The sequence below is a fragment of the Chenopodium quinoa genome, unplaced genomic scaffold (assembly GCF_001683475.1).
Source record: "Chenopodium quinoa cultivar QQ74 unplaced genomic scaffold, ASM168347v1, whole genome shotgun sequence".
In the NCBI taxonomy this organism is placed as follows: Eukaryota; Viridiplantae; Streptophyta; class Magnoliopsida; order Caryophyllales; family Amaranthaceae; genus Chenopodium; species Chenopodium quinoa.
The window spans coordinates 113859-131931 of record NW_018744497.1 but is presented as its reverse complement, the minus strand read 5'-3'; the positions used below and the strand labels follow the sequence as shown (position 1 = coordinate 131931).

Sequence of the window (18073 nt, the reverse complement as noted above, 5' to 3'; positions counted from 1 at the left end):
CATCCTGCATTCAAACCCAAGTCGACGTCATCAAACGTCATCCTACATGTGTCACACACGTGTCATTGTTGATTAGGGGATTTTTATCCACCAATCACCGTTTGACAAGTGGACGAACCAGGTTCCGCCACGTGTCCTTCACGTAGGCCAATAGGAGCATGCCACGTGTCAATCACAGATACGTCCTCTACGGACCAATTGAGACACGCCACGTGTCCACCCATGCCAAATGGGAAAACCGGCCAACATGGCCCAATCCTGTTTAGAGGCCCGGTCAGCCCTAGGTTTACCCTAAACCTAGAGAGTGGCACGCTTCTCAAGACTATAAATACTTAATTAATCCTCATTAAAAGGGAATTAAGCAATTAGGCAATTAATCTCATCTGAAGAACGGAACAGAACAGAAACGCGGAAGACACTAATAACCGGCTAATCTCGCTAACAAAGCATATTACCAACATTAAACACTCTCACCTAGAGAGATCTTATTACTTTAATTTCCGTGTTAATTACTCCTTAATCAGGTACTAACTTGACCGTTGGAGGCGGAGCTCTCAGGAGTCTCCGTTATTTTGCAGGTACAGGCGTCCGGTTCCAGTCTCGGAATTGTAACTCTCCCGCAGGACATCAGAAAACCCCGAAACATTTGGCGCCGTCTGTGGGGAGAGTACTTCAGAGATGGCATCCAAGTCTGTACCGACTCCTGAAGAGAGGCGTCCCCTAAACGACCCTCAAGTTCAGTCGGACCATGACACCGAAAGTGAATTTGAAGTTGAAACTCATACAGCTCCAGACGGGACCCTAAGGGCCCGACGTACCCGTCATTCCGAAAGGAGGGAACGGGAGCATCTTCAAACAGGAAGCGAGCCAGCAGGCGCACCGCCTGCTCGGCAACAGCCGACTGATGGGTCTGCTCCCATCACAAGGAACGAACTCATGACCTTCATGAGGGACTTCAAGGGAGAGATTCAAAAGTTGATCAACAAGAAACCGCCTGCTTCAGTCAAGGAGCAGTCGGCCAAGAAACCTTCCACTTCACAGAAGAGGAAGCCAGTTCAAGGGCGAGAGGCGACTCCTCATCCTAAATCTAGGAAGCGGGAGCCACCTGCCCTTGACTTCACAAAATTCCGTTATCCTACAGGAAATAGGAAACCGGTTCGTCATATTCAGGCGGACGGGTCAAAGCAAACGTTCACAGATGCTCGGCTACTGCTAGAGCAGAAGAAGAGTGACCGATTGTCAGAGTCGGCTTCTACTTCAAATTTTCAAGACAGTTTGCGAAATGCCTCGATGAGGCATACTCAGTCGTACCATGAGAGTCAGTCAGGCGGCACCTCCCGTCAGTCCGGCTTTCATAGTGCCCAGGCGGTACCAAACTTACCATTTGTGCCGCAACAACAGTATTTTATGCAGCCACCTCCATTTGGTGGACCTGCAGCAAAAAACGTCCAACCTATGGACTGGCAGCTACGGTTGCTTAGACTTGGTGAACAGCCGTCGGCCTTCTCCAAGGAAATTACTGAAGCCGCTCAGCCGGCCAAAGTAAAAAATGTACTAGTAGGCGCCTATGACGGCACTACTAACCCAGAAGACCATCTGATGGCATTCACCAACCTGATGTACCTTCAAGGGTTGGATGATCCCACTTGGTGCAAGTGTTTCCCAGCGACTCTCAAGGGAATCGCACAGCAATGGTTCGGCAACCTGCCGACTGGTTGTGTAAACAGCTTCAGGACGCTTGCTTATTTATTTGCCTCCAACTTCGCCATGAACATCCCTGCGAAAAAAACGACCCTTGATTTGGGAACAATTCAGCAGGGCGAGAAGGAGGGGCTTCGCTCGTACATCAGGCGGTTCAACCTGATGAGAATACAGATTCAAGGGTTACTGGATGAGGTAGCTTATACCGACTTTTTTAGAGGTCTCAAAGATGGGTCTACCTTCAAATTTGATTTGGTTCGAAAAAGGGTGGCGACTCTTCAAGAGGCCTTGATTGAAGCAGAAGCCTATATACAGGCGACTGATCTGTGTACGATAAAACAGTCGGACGGGAAAAGGTTCGACAAAAGAGAAGGACGACAGAAACAGTCGTCTAACAAAGATGAGAAAAGAAAAGAGGTCTGGGCGGCTGATTCCTCTAAACAGCCGGCCCAGAAAAAGAAAAAAGAATGCAAACCATACTCCCCAAAGTATGTGTTTAACAAGGATAACCAGTTTATCCTAAAAGAAAAAAAGGGACGGATCTCAATTGAGAAGCCGGTCCCCATGAAGGGTTCTGCAAACAACCGGAACCAAGATAAAATCTGTGCTTATCATGATGACGTTGGTCATCACACCAATGACTGCATCAGTCTCATGCGGTACCTAGACCGCCTGGCTGAGCAAGGTGATCTTGACACTTATGTCAAGAAATCTACGGGGAACACTTCCTCAAAAAAGCAGTCGGCCAAAAAGAATCAACAGGCCGACAGCTCCGATACAGATGATGCAGTCGTCTACACCATTGCAGGCGGCTTCTCAGGAGGCGGCCCCACTATTAGGGGCAACAAAGATAATATAAGGCGGTTAGATGTAAATTCCGTTCACCAAGAACGGCCGTCCAAATATACATTTCCTGAGATTGTCATCACTGAAGAGGATCTAGGAGGAATAAGGGGGCCGCATGACGACCCTCTCGTTATTGAATGTAAAGTGGCCAACCAGAGAGTTGGCCGAATCCTCATAGATACCGGGAGCTCCTCAGATCTCATCAGCAGCAAATGTCTGTCAAAACTGAAATATCAGACGGACTGCATACATCCGGCCTCCCACCCTTTAATAAGGTTTGGAGGAGGAGTCGTCCACCCACTGGGACGAGTAGATTTGCCCATTCGCCTTGGCGAAAAAGGGGAAGGACGACACATGGTAGTCCGGTTCCTAGTAGTAGAGGAACTCTCGGCCTACAACATGATTCTGGGTCGACCAACCCTGAATAATTCCAAGGCTGTTATAATCCCGTCTCTTATGTTGCTCAAGTTTGAGAGGGATAATGGAACAGTCGGCTCCCTAAGGGGAGATCAGAGGATGGCCCGAGAGTGCTATCTCTCGGATGTCAAGCCCACTGTTATGGCCACTGGGTCAAGTGGAGAAAAAACAGACCTTGACAATGTCAAGGAGAGTACGCCTGTTCAAGAAACAGGCGACAAAAAGAGAAAGGCGTCCCAGACAGAGTCCGCAAGAAAAGCAAGAAAATAGCAATCATTGGCAGAGGAGCGGCCGGATGAGTTCCGCCCTCAGCCGGCTGGTGAGCATTCGGACCTGATCTTAGACGACTCACGTCCTGACCGAACAGTCAAAGTTGGGACGACTGCTCTGAGAAACCTTGGTGACGACTTTCACAACCTATTGAAAGAATACAAGGACATCTTTGCATTTGAGGTCCATGAAATGCCAGGCATCAGTCCTGATCTGGCGGTACATAAACTCGCTGTGGATCCGAAAAAGAAGCCGGTACGGCAAAAGAAGCGGAACCATGGCGAAGAAAGAAGTCAGGCGGCAGCCGCCGAAGTTAAAAAATTACTTGATGCAGGGTTCATTCGGCAATGTTACTTCCCAGACTGGGTTGCAAATGTGGTGTTTGTTAAAAAGCCGAATGGCACCTGGCGAATGTGTGTAGACTACACAGACTTAAACAAGGCGTGCCCCAAAGACAGTTACCCTCTGCCTAAAATTGATAATCTGGTCGACTCAACAGCCGCCCATGCCTTGATGAGTTTCATGGACGCCTATTCTGGTTTCCATCAAATTCCCTTATGGAAGAAAGATCAGGAGAAGACGACCTTCGTCACTGATCAGGGGTTATACTGTTACACGGTCATGCCGTTTGGTCTTAAGAATGCCCCGGCTACCTTCCAACGAATGATAAACACAGTGTTCATTGATCAGATTGGGAGAAACGTCGAGGCATATATTGATGATATGATTGTCAAGACTAAACTTCAGAAAGATCATCTGACGGACCTCCGAGAAACTTTCGCCACACTCAGGCGGCACCATGTCATGCTCAATCCCAAGAAATGTGTATTTGGAGTTGAGTCTGGGAAATTTCTCGGATTCCTTATCAATCAGAGAGGAATAGAAGCGAACCCTGAGAAGGTGCAGGCGGTCATTGACATGCAGTCGCCTCGTACCATCCGAGAGGTTCAGAAGTTAACGGGTTGTCTGGCGGCCTTGGGAAGATTTCTAAGCCGATCAGGCGACAAATGCCTATACTTTTTCCAGGCAATTAAGAAAAAGGCAAGGTTTGAATGGGGGCCGGATGCTGAGGCCGCCTTCCAGAAATTAAAAGTTCACCTGCATTCCTTGCCGAGGCTGGTCAGCCCTTTGCCCAAAGAGGATCTCTACATGTACTTGGCCGTCTCTGATCATGCGTTAAGCGCTGTTCTCCTTGCTGAAAGGGACGGCTGTCAGCTCCCGGTCTACTTTGTCAGTCACGTACTGAAAAATGCCGAGTTGAAGTATCCCCTAGTGGAGAAATTTGGTCTTGCACTCTTCATGGCTGTTAAAAAATTAAAGCCCTACTTTTTGGCACATACAGTCGTCGTGTATACAGACCAACCTATCAAGCGGCCGCTGACCATCATGGAGTCGTCAGGCCGAATGATCAAATGGGCCATAGAAATACAGAGCCTCGAAGTTACCTTCGAGCCTTGAAAAGCAGTGAAGGGGCAAGCCTTTGCTGACTTTATTGTAGAGATGACTCGTCCTCCTGACTCTCAAGTTCCAGACCAAGTATGGAAGGTATATGTGGACGGAAGCTCTACTTCAAATGGTTGTGGAGCAGGCGTCGTATGTCAGTCTCCAGAGGGCGACAGGTTCGAGTATGCTCTACGCTTCAGTTTTCAGGCTTCAAACAATGAGACAGAATATGAAGCTTTACTAGCCGGGATCCGCATGTGCAAGGCGGCAGGGGCAAGAAAAATAGACGCCTGTTCCGATTCACAATTGATAGTGAGTCAGTACAATGGCGAATATGAAGCAACCCATCCGGCCATGATCAAGTATTTAGAGGCGGTCCGACAAGCAGTCGGCTCCCTTGAGGATTTCCATCTGATCCAAGTGCCGAGGTCAGAAAACAACCAGGCGGATGCGCTGTCAAAATTAGCATCATCCGCCTCCTCTGATACTCCTCGAACTGTTTTTTGGGAAGTAATGGAGAAGAGAAGCATCGAGGAAAACCCTATTGGAATCCTAGACAGAAGCTCAACCTGGATGGATTCAATCAGGGCATATCTGACAAACGGTACACTGCCGGATGATCCTCAACAGGCGGCAGCACTGAAAAAACGAGCCACCTGTTTTGAAATGATTAAGGGAGAACTTCACAAGAGGGGGTACCTTCAACCCTTCTTAAAGTGTGTTACTCCTGAAAAGGGACGAGAGATACTAGATGATCTTCACTCTGGTTACTGTGCTTCGCATATAGGTGGTAGGATGCTTGCTCAAAGGGCAAGGCGGCAGGGTTACTTTTGGCCTACTTTGGAAGCAGATGCAATGGAGATGGTGAAAAAATGTGACAAGTGCCAAAGGTTTGGCAAACTAATTCACCGTCCGGCTACTGACCTCACTACCATTCACAGCCCACTACCGTTTGCTAAGTGGGGCATGGACATCCTGGGTCCATATACGCCTGCTACAGGCGGAAGGCGGTACATACTTGTTGCCGTTGACTACTTCACTAAATGGGTAGAAGCGGAGGCTGTAAAGGGAATCAAGACGAAAGATGTAATTTCATTCATTTGGAAAAATGTCATCACTCGGTTCGGGGTTCCCATGTCTATGGTTTTTGATAATGGTCCCCAATATGAGACGCCTGTTCTCAAAAGCTGGTTGGGAGACCAAGGAATTGCACACTACTTTGCATCTGTCGGCCGTCCACAAGCAAACGGCCAGGTAGAAGCCTTTAATAAAATCATCTCAGACGGTCTCAAGAAAAAGATTGAACGAGCAGGCGGCCTATGGGCGGATGAACTACCACATGTTCTCTGGGCCATTAGGACGACTGAAAAAGGGGCGACTGGAGAAAATCCATTCCTCCTAACTTATGGTGCGGACGCGGTTCTTCCAATAGAACACTACGAGCCGACTCTTCGAGTAATGCTATATGATGAAGAGGCAAACTGGGAAGCCATGCGCCTGGCATTAGACTCACTTCCTGAAAAGAGGGGCAATGCTGTTTTGCGCCATGAGATCTATCGCCTGAGAATGACTAGATCATACAACAAAAAAGTACACAGGCGTCCACTCAAAGTAGGGGACTTTGTACTTAGAAAAATGGAAGCAGTTGGTAGGGCTAATGAGTCTGGCAAACTAACTCCCAATTGGGAAGGACCCTACCGAATCTATGAGGAAGTCAGGGACGGTACCTACCGTCTGGAAACACCAGACGGACAACCGTTGCCTCGAACTTGGAATGTAGATAATCTTAAAAAATATTTCTTCTGAATGATGTAAAGTAAAGAGCTACTTAATAAAGTTTGCACTTACTATTCAATTTTGTATTATGAGGGGCATGCCGTCTGTACCTTTACAGTCGGCTACTCTCCATTGAGTTTTTCACTCTATCTTCAGAGGGGCATGACGTCTGTACCTTTACAGTCGGCTACTCTCCATTGAGTATTTTACTCACAATACTTAGCTAAAAAGATTAGGGCCTTGCCGACCCTGTGCCTAACAGGCGGCTACCCTCCTTTTACTTAGCACCTACGTTCACCAAGAACTTACCAAGGCCACAGGCCGAATGATCAGACCAGGCGCCAAGCCAATTGATCAAATCTACAAAACTAATACGACCTGTCCCAACATCATAGCAGGCGTCCGACGGCATCCCTCCGGATGAAATTCGTCGCAGAGAGCAGCTCCCTTTTGGGTGGAACATTGTTCTATAAACTAATTACACGGCACCTATACGACTGTCCCCAAGGGCAACCACGTAGCCGTTTTTGAGACAAGGATAACTCTATCACTAACCAAACCGGTGGTAGCAGTTGACATCTGAGTCAGATGACCGCCTGTATTACTTGGGATAAATGCAGGGGGTACCTATTGAGTTAATAGCCAACAAACATTGGCGAATCAAGGGGTCTAGCCGGCCTACGCCGCCTGGTACCTCTACTTCTCAAGCAAAAGTGACGGAGACTGAGTAACTCCAACGTTAACTCATAGTCACTCCCTCAAAATTGGTATGGAACCTAAAAGGTTTGAGTCGTCCGCCTGTTTTTAACAAACAAGGGCACTCAAACCCCTATTCCTACTAGGTAACCTATTGAGTTAATAGCCAACAAACATTGGCAAATCAAGAGGATCAGCCGGCCTCCGCCGCCTGGTACCTCTACTACTCAATCTAGAGTGTGACGAAGACTAAGTAACTCCTATGTTAACTTAATAGTCACTCAAACTTAGTATGGAGCCTAAAAGGTATGAGCCGTCCGCCTGTTTTTAACAAACAGGGACTCTCAACCACTACTCTTGCTAGGTTAACAAATTACGAGTTAAAAGCCAACATTGGCAATAAAGGGAAACAACCGGTACCCGCCGCTTGTTATCCTACTTACTTAATTCCTTGGCGACTAGGTAATACTATTTACTTGGTCAGACCACTTTCCTACTTGGTTAAAATTACAAAAAAACAGGCACGCCTGCGTAAAAAGGATCCAGACAAAATAGTTCGAATACCGATTGAATAATTGGCCGACTGATCGTCTATCCTGGAAACAGACAACCAGTCGTCCAGGGGCATAGGCGGCGTACTTACTATTTGTACCTGTCTGCAACGATTCGGCCATGTACAACAGTCGGTCTAGTGAACAATGGGATATTAGATATGGAATACTTAGACAAATTTGAAGCAAAACAAAAATTTGATTAAAAATAAGCCAGTCATTAAAGACCAGCAAAATATTCAAAGCCCCGGCCCCCTGGCCGGGTAAATACAAAGCAAACGGCACGCAGGCCGTGGAAAAAATACATTAAGCTTAAGAAGGGGGCAGTTCAGTATTAGCAGCTGCCGCCTGGTCAGCACTTTTCTTGCTGGACTCGGCTTCAGCTGCATCCTCTTTTGATGCCTTACCCCCAAGTGGCACAAGCGCCACAACCGGCTCTTCCTCCTCCTCCAACGCATCTCCCAACGCCTCTTCTTCAGCAGCCGCTAGGATCTCTTGATTATATGTTTCCGAACACTGGCGGTACGTTCTTTCCCAAGAGGCAAAGTCGGCATTGGGGAACAGGCGGCCCCAGGTCATGCGCTGGATTTGAGCGGAGTCTTCCATCATCTCCCGGACGAGCTCTTTCTTCTCTTGCTCGGCCTTTTCCGAGAGCTCTTGGGTAAGACTCTTCTCTTGGCTCACCAGGCGTTCTTTTACGTTGGCCAAGGATTTCTCCATGGCTTCGTAAGAGTGCATTTTTTGGCGAAGAGGTTTCAGCTCGGCCTTAAGATTTGTGATGGTCGCCTCCAGCTCGTCATTCTTCTTCTGGGCCGCCTCTAACTGAGCCCGAACAGCGGCGGTAGCCTGCGCCTGATAATAAAGAATATCAATGGTCAGTATTTCATTTTGGGCAATTTGAAACATTGCCTTATCACAGTTAGAGGCGGCCATAGCTTTTGCAGCCTTTACCTCTTTGTTTTTCCGATCAAGCGGCTTGCGAAGGCTGTTAACTCGGAGCAGGGCCTAAGTACAAAAAAAAACAGGCGTCAGTTTCCAAACAAAAAAGATAACAGGCGTCCTGGAATTCAAATACTCAAAAGGAATATACCTCAGCAAGGACCCCTGCAATCCCATCAAGGTCAAGGGTGCCGGCACCCCTGACCGCCTCCCTTTCAGATGGAGGAACTACTTTGATCATTGACTTGGCTACCTCTACCAAGTCAAGCCCCTGAGGGCCGGCTGCATCAAGCGTAAAAAAGCAAGTTAGACCTAGTCAAGAAGGAAGCAAGTGTAAAAGTTTTTACAAGTAATTGTCCATACTTCTAGGCGGCCCCGCCGGGGTTTTAGAAGAAGTGGCCGGCTGCTTCTCAGCCGCCACTGTTTTCCTGGAAGACCCAGGAGAGCTTGCAACAGTCGTCCTCCGGGCCTTGGGGTCCGGCTGTTGCGAGGAAGAAGCTCTTGGAGTACCCGACTGAAAATAAAAAGAGTTAGTATATGCATAAGACAACTCCTAAAAGAGGAAGAGTTTCGAAGCCTACCAAGGGTGCCCCCTTGTTGGAGGAGTCGGTACAAGACTGTTGCATGAGAGAGGCCCGCAACATGGCCGCCGCAGTCTTGGAAGCTGTTATTTTACTCATGGCGTCAGCTGCAAAAAATAAACAGCAAAGTTAGTAAAGATCCCAAGTAAACAAAGCGTGAAAAAACAGAGTATTTGACAGGCCGGCTACCTCTAGAGCACCGACTGCTGAGGCCACAGGCGGCCAAAAAGTACTCGTCATAGAGCCACTTGAAGCTCGGGACGCAGTTTAGGGGTACTTGCTCTCGTACCCCTGAAGTAGAGTTCACCCTAGTCTCTACTTTGAAGAGTCCTTTGTCTAGGATCTCTTTTTTAGCCTTTGGGGGAACAGGCGGCATGCTGCGGCCGCCTGCGAGAAGAGGCGGATCCCTATTCCACTTGTTAAAGCGTTGGTTCAGCTCCGTGTCTGAACCCTCGATGATAAGGAAGGTGTTCCGCCAATCCTTCCATTTGTTCGCCTTACCTCTCGTCATGAGGTAACCCCTATGGCTTGTTAATTGATACCAGCCGGTACCTCCTGACTTAGGGGTCCGGCTGAGATAGTTCATGTGGGCGAAAGCCTCAAAGCTTGGCTCCACCCCGTACATTTCGCACCCGGCCACATAGCCGAGTACGTTTACCCAAGAGTTGGGGGCTAACTGCCATAACCCCAAATCATACCCATCTAAAATCCGCTGAACAGCCGGATGTAATGGGAAGCGCAGTCCAGCTTTGATGGCCGCCACATAGCAGCCAAAGCAGCCGTCATCATAGCTGGTACCAGCCGGCCAGACGACAGTGTCTTCTGGATCCGGCACGAACAGTAAAAATTCGGGGCCCATTCTGTGGTTAGCTATAAAGCTCTCCACTTTGTCTTGCATGGTTGCGATCCGGCCCCGGGGTACCGTGCAGTAGTAAGGGGTGTTTTCCTCTCTGAAAGAGGCGGACGGCTCCGCCCAATTGTCCCCCTTCTCAACTGCATGAGAAAGCCTCGCCTCTTGTAGGCGGCTGTTTCTTTCTTCTGAGCCTAGAGAACTGTGGCCAGAAGAGCTGGACTCGGACTCGTCCTCTGACGAGTCCGAAGAGGACGACTCCTCCCCTCTCCCAGAGGGGCCCGCCTCCTCTCCCTTAGAAGGAGCAGGAGGAAAATTAGACATATCAACGGTCAAATGGGAAGGGACCACCTTGACCCCTCTCTCAGAACTGTCGGCTTGGCAGCCGCCTCGTTTCACTTTTACATCTGGTGCCTGGTCAGATGTTTCACTAATGAGCACCCTTTGGGAGGAGCCGTCCGAGTTTGAGATCATAGCAGTCTTTTTTGTTCTGGCCATCACGTTCTGCATAGACACAGATACAGTCGGACTTTGTATAAAGGGCAAAGATGGGTCCAGAAAAGGGCAGGCGGCACTCCTAGTCCTAGATTCAGCCGTCCCCGGTGACCGGCTGATCACTAACTTAGGTCGTGTCGTGTGCTTCCGTGGTGCCATTTCAAAAAATAAAAAGAAAATTAAGAGTAAGAGAACTGAGTTACCTGAACGAGTGACGGTTGATGAAGTTCTGGAAATCCGGTGCAGTCGGCTTGTCAGAACAGGCGGTAGGCAGAAAAGGTCCGAAATGTCAGAGCAAGTTCAGGGGTCCGAATGTTCTCGCAAAGTTCTCAAATGTGAAAATGACCGAAGTCAGCACTTCCTTATATAGGCAAAGTGAGAAGGCGAAGGGTCGCTTCCAAATTCAAAATTTGGGCGGGAAATCTCTCGGCCATTTGCAAGGTGACACCTGTAGCAGCCGTCGCCTGTCACCGTGCGACACCTGTCACAGGCGACACGTGACCAGTCACGCGCCACCTGTGAGGGGCAAATGATTAGGGGATTTTTATCCACCAATCACCGTTTGACAAGTGGACCAACCAGGTTCCGCCACGTGTCCTTCACGTAGGCCAATAGGAGCATGCCACGTGTCAATCACAGATACGTCCTCTACGGACCAATTGAGACACGCCACGTGTCCACCCATGCCAAATGGGAAAACCGGCCAACATGGCCCAATCCTGTTTAGAGGCCCGGTCAGCCCTAGGTTTACCCTAAACCTAGAGAGTGGCACGCTTCTCAAGACTATAAATACTTAATTAATCCTCATTAAAAGGGAATTAAGCAATTAGGCAATTAATCTCATCTGAAGAACGGAACAGAACAGAAACGCGGAAGACACTAATAACCGGCTAATCTCGCTAACAAAGCATATTACCAACATTAAACACTCTCACCTAGAGAGATCTTATTACTTTAATTTCCGTGTTAATTACTCCTTAATCAGGTACTAACTTGACCGTTGGAGGCGGAGCTCTCAGGAGTCTCCGTTATTTTGCAGGTACAGGCGTCCGGTTCCAGTCTCGGAATTGTAACTCTCCCGCAGGACATCAGAAAACCCCGAAACAATTGTCAAGCTACGGAACAGAATCAGAGGGCTTAGTTTATTATATTATAAACTATTATACAGAGATTGTACCCTATTCAAATATTAATATAAATTCATTTGTTACTTTATTTCCTGTCTTTATTTATTTAAACTCGAAATTTGAGTAAAAAGGGTATAAAGGCCGGATTATTAAAAATTATCGAAAGGTGGGATTATTTGATTGGCGGGATGAGGCAACGAGTGGGATTATTTCGAGCAATTTTTCCTATACTATAAGCCTTTAAGTCTAGTTTATTATTTTCTTAAACTTTGAGCCAACCCTACCGTTGCGATTAATGCGAAACGGAGGGAGTATTATTTTGTTCGAATATAATATACTGAATACCCTAGTTGTCTCCTCTCTATTTTTCTCTAAAGTTCTTCAAAATAAGTGTTTAGTTGGCCGAATATAGCTAAATTTCCAATTTGGCTATTTTTGGCCCTTTCCCTTTAGTTTGTTTATGATTTTGTAACTACATTCAATAAAACAACACTCCTTGAAGGTATTAAGTACCTTTATAGTGGGTTTGATTATAGTAAGTACCCATATGGTGGGCTTTGTTCCAGTTTTATTTTTGGTTTTAAAGTTTTGTTTCATGGGTAAAGATTTGTGCGGGATCGAAAAATAAAGTTAATCCTTCGAATACAATCATATGAATCAAACGAAATTTTCTTCACTACTACAACAAATCGATAGACCCCTTGTCGAAAAATAGTGTAAATCACAACGATATGAAAGAGAGTTTGGAGAATGTGTGATTCGCAACAACGATCGTAGCTCTGCTAAAAGGATGTTTTTATTTGATTCAGTTGTTATGTAATATTAGATTTAAATCTTTTTGTAAATGTCGTATGACTTTTTATTTATAAATCAATTTTATTTAAAAAGAAAATTATTTTGTTGAAATTAAAACAAAATAATGGTGTTTTATTTTGTTGAATTTAAAACAAAATAATGGCGTTTTTTTATGTTGAAATTAAAACAAACACGAAAAAGTTCAAAGAAATAATTTGTAATTCATAAGATCTTTATACACCCGTTAAGGGTGTTCAAAGTTTGGTATAAACGCAACAGACTGTAAATCAAACCATTTTTAGATGTTTAGTTTGGCTTGCGTTTCGAAATTATGGTTTGGTTTGTGAAAATTTTCTAAGCATAAGTTATGGTTTGGTTTTGGTTTTTCGAAAATTTAAAACCAAATTGAATCGCAGACCGTAACCATTGAATTTTAATCAACGGATGAGATTATATCCTCTATTAACCCCTCATCATCTACTTTCTCTCTCCTCAAAAATAACCCAAACTTCCCTCTAATCTCTCTCTCATAGAATCACCAGATTTTCTCTCCAAACACCACCATAATTGCTCCAAGTCGAACACGATTTCAACAAATTTCTTGCGATTTTCGCCTAAATTTTGCTAACATTGTTCATAAACTTGCAAAATTCAAGTCAAATCGAACAATTGAAGCTGACATTTCATCAATGAAACCCTAGATTTTCGCAACAAATCGAAGTGAAATCCGAATGAAACAAAGGGACGAACAATCGAATCTTACTGAACTTGGTTACAAAATGGAAAGGTAGGTACTTCGTTTTTGATTTTTGAGTTCTTCGTTTCTGATTTTTGTTTGATTTATTAATTTTGCTCGTTTTTTTTTTTTTTTTTTTTTTTTTGGAAATTATCGATTTGATTTGTATTTTTGAGTTTCGACTTCAGTTTCATTATCGACTGGGATAATTTGTTTCCAGAAAACAAATTTCATTTCTTCTCAGATGTTCCTCCATCATTGGAAGATGAAGCAACAACTGGAATCGCGAAAGAGAATACAATCGAGTCGTGGATTGAGGAGTTGCTTATGAAGGATGATGATGAACACAATATTAATCAAGCTCAAGCAAAATCAGGCAATGATTTCAGATGGTCTGATTTGCTGCTTGATACACCTCAGCCACCCGATGAACAACGGGTTTATCGGACGCCTATCCTCCTCTTCAGAATTCGAATTCATCTACTCGCTCTAATTCTAAGGATAATGTTGTAAAAATTACTAGTAATGATAATGGCAGTGGTGAAGATGTTCCCAATTTTGAATCGAATGGTGAGAAATTTGAGAATTATAAGTCTGGGGACGATGTTTTGGACCTCGAAGACCAGTGGCGGAGCCAGGAATTTCAAACCAGGGGGACAAATAAACATCATCACTTAGTTTAATATTGGAGCAAAAATATGCTTGAATAGTTAAAGTTTTACAGCTCAAAATATAAAATACGGAGTACTTAGTCAAAAAATCAACATCGTATACCACTTTTCTCCATAAACTATTTGTTTAGGGGTTCATAATTTTTGAAGATTTCAAACAATTAATAATATAGTTATTTAAATGTAGTACTGTCATAATTATCTATTAGGCTATAACAATCGTAATTTGGGGTAAAGCTCATGCAAAACTACAATTACAAAGATTCAAATACGTATATGGAGTAATTGTTAAGAAATGCATTGAAGTAATATTATCTTATAAAGATTTAGGTTTCAAAATCTTATAAAGATTTATTAAAAAACAAATAAAATAAATAAATAAATAAAGGGAACTACAGTTACAATTATTCAAATAAGTAAATAGGGTAATGTTAAGAATTAAATTGAAGTAATACTATCTTATAAAAATTTAGGTTTCAAAATCTTATAAAGATTTATATATATAATAATTTTTTTTTAAAAAAAAAAACAAAAACAAAATAAAAAAATAAATAAAGGAAAGAAAAAGCGCACAGGAAGAATCGAACCCAGTTCCTAAGACTACAAGTACAAACTCATGCAACTTACTTTAACCATTGCGCTAACTCCTTTGGTCTATTACATTATGCACAAAATATTGTATTTATACTATTTTTTTTTGGAAGTGGGGGGACAACTGTCCCCCCTTGTCCCACGCTGGCTCCGCCAGTGTCAAAGACGATAGCACTGATCAAAATGATCCCCTTTCCAAGAAACGTGAAAGGTAACCTCTATTTTTTATTTAATTTTAAAAAAAGTATTGTTATTTGAATTTTTTCTTTGAATTGTACTTCATTTTTGAAATGATAGTGTGAAAATCAGAGTTTGTAAAACTTTGTCTTGTTGTATGTTAATTTGCGGTTGCTCGGCGTTAAGTGTACAACTTTTTCGTCTTATCTGTAATTAAATTTTAAAGTGAAATTGATAGTGTAATTTGAAATAGCAATGTGACACTTTAAATTCCAGACGTAGTTAATTTGTATAGGTTGCATAAGTTTGCTACTGGAATTGAGCATTTATTATTGAATTGGCTCTGTTGTGAAGATTGTGTAACAATGTGAGATGGTTGTTGTTCCAGACAATTGAGAAATAGAGATGCTGCGATGAGATCAAGAGAAAGGAAGAAGATGTATGTCAAGGATTTGGAGATAAAGAGTCGGTGTATGGAAGCGGAGTGCAGGAGATTGGGGGAGTGACCTTTGTGTAAGTGTGGTCAAAATTAATAGTTACCTTACTTTTGTAAATAGTGACTTCTATATAAATGTGGTCAATGTTGTCAAAATTGATATAATTACCTTATTTTTATATATAGTGACCTTTGTTATTTTTATATATAGTGGCCTTTGTATAAATGTGGTCAAAATTGATATAGTTACCTTATTTTTGTATATAGTGACATTTATGTAAATGTGGTCAAAATTAAGATAATTACCCTATTTTTGTATATAGTGACCTCGAAGTAAATATTGTAAAAATTAATATAGTTACCTTATTTCTATATATAGTGACCTCGGTGTAAATGTCATCAAAATTAATATAACTTGATATAATTACCTTATTTTTGTATATTGTGACCTATGGGTTGTTTCACGCTATCAGATTATCTAGTGAACATTCAATGGCTAAGATTGCTTGTTTTTAGTTTTCACCATGAGCTCTGTTTTCAGCGGAACCTTCCCGTATATATATATATATATATATTAAAAGTTTCCTAAAAATAATTCTAGTATTGACTTATGTGATTTATATTGCTAATAAATTGGTTTTCTCAACTTTTTATTGGAGTGTCTAGTTAGACTTTGATGCTACAAACCATTTTAACAATAAAAATTGTAATAAAAAACAATTAAAAAAAATACTTGCATGGGTTAGGGAAATTTGGTTTTATTAATCTCAATTTTGGACCATTTACTGTTATTAATCTCAACTTCCGATTATTTTGAATAATGCAATTGTAGAGGGTATTTTCTTTTAATAGGCTAAATAACCCGTGACCGATTGAAAAGGGTATTTTTTATTTTATAAATTCCATATGTCTTAATGTAATTGATTAAAAAAACAAGAAAGAATAACAAAAAGTCAAAAGAAAAAACCATCAGCCACTCTACCCCTACCGCTGACTGATCAGCCACCCTAGGCCTCAAAATCGGTGGTCACCCCACCCCAACCCCTACAGTCAGTCGGCCTACCTCTTCACTTTCCCCCACTAATAGATTAAGGTGATTTACTGATGGACAGATAAACACATCAGTACTTTCTAAATTTTTCGATGGTTTATGATTAGGGGATTTTGCTCCCACCAATTGGAATGCGGCACGTGGTCCAATCAGGTCCTGCCAAGTGTCCCCCAGTTGGAACTGTTAGGGCTTGCCACGTGGCACGCGCTTATTCGTCCACCTTGGACCTGTTATGTCATGACATGTGGCATACTCCATGCCTAATGGAGAAACCGGCCACCCAGGCCCAACTTCCGAGGGAAGCCCAATCGGCCCTAGGTTAACCCAAACCTAGGATGGGCACGTTTCCCAAGGTTATAAATACCTCCCTTAATCCTCATTAAGGGGGATTACGAAAAAACACATTAATTACACACAGTAATAACCGGCTGATCTCGCTAACAAAGCAGATTACCTACATTAAACACTCTCACCTAGAGAGACCCAATCACTTTAATTTCCGCATTAATTACTCCTTAATCAAGTACTAACTTGACCGTTGGAGGCGGAGCTCCCACCACCAGGAGTCTCCGTTATTTTGCAGGTACAGGCGTCCGGTTCCAGTCTCGGAATTGTAACTCTCCCGCAGGACATCAGAAAACCCCGAAACATTTGGCGCCGTCTGTGGGGAGAGTACTTCTGAGATGGCATCCAAGTCTGTACCGACTCCTGAAGACAGGCATCCCCTAGACGACCCTCAAGTTCAGTCGGACCATGATACCGAGAGTGAATTTGAAGTTGAAGCTCACACAGCTTCAGACGGGACCCTAAGGGCCCGACGTACCCGTCATACCGAAAGGAGGGAACGGGAACATCTTCAAACAGGAAGTGAGCCAGCAGGCGCACCGCCTGTTCGGCAACAGCCGACTGATGGGTCTGCTCCCAACACAAGGAACGAACTCATGACCTTCATGAGGGACTTCAAGGGAGAGATTCAAGAGTTGATCAACAAGAAGCCGCCTGCTCCAGTTAAGGAGCAGTCGGCTAAGAAACCCTCCACTTCACTGAAGAGGAAGCCAGTTCAAGGGCGAGAGGCGACTCCTCATCCTAAATCTAGGAAGCGGGAGCCACCTGCCCTTGATTTCACAAAATTCCGTTTTCCTACAGGAAATAGGAAACCTGTTCGTCATATTCAGGCGGACGGGTCGAAGCAGACATTCACAGACGCTCGGCTACTGCTAGAGCAGAAGAAGAGTGACCGATTGTCAGAGTCGGCCTCTACTTCAAACTTTCAAGACAGTCTGCGAAATGCCTCGATGAGGCATACTCAGTCGTATCATGAGAGTCAGTCAGGCGGCACCTCCCGTCAGTCCGGCTTTCATAGCGACCAGGCGGTACCAAACTTACCATTTGTGCCGCAACAACAGTATTTTTTGCAGCCACCTCCGTTTGGTGGACCTGCAGCAAAAAACGTCCAACTTATGGACTGCCAGCTACGGTTGCTTAGACTTGGTGAACAGCCGTCGGCCTTCTCCAAGGAAATTACTGAAGCCGCTCAGCCGGCCAAAGTGAAAAATGTACTAGTAGGCGCCTATGACGGCACTAATAACCCAGAAGACCATCTGATGGCATTCACCAACCTGATGTACCTTCAAGGGTTGGATGATCCCACCTGGTGCAAGTGTTTCCCAGCGACTCTCAAAGGAATCGCACAACAATGGTTCGGCAACCTGCCGACTGGTTGTGTAAATAGCTTCAGGACGCTTGCTTACTTATTCACCTCCAACTTCGCCATGAACATCCCTGCGAAGAAAACGACCCTTGATTTAGGAACAATTCAGCAGGGCGAGAAGGAGGGGCTTCGTTCTTACATCAGGCGGTTTAACCTGATGAGAATACAGATTCAAGGGTTACCGGATGAGGTAGCCTATACTGACTTTTTCAG

General features: G+C 44.3%; 1 pseudogene; it reads left to right on the top strand.

Annotated features, from left to right (window-relative positions):
• Nucleotides 1–12768: 12768 nt before the first annotated feature.
• On the top strand, nt 12769–14407 carry LOC110697671 (annotated as a pseudogene).
• The last annotated feature ends 3666 nt before the right edge of the window (nt 14408–18073 follow it).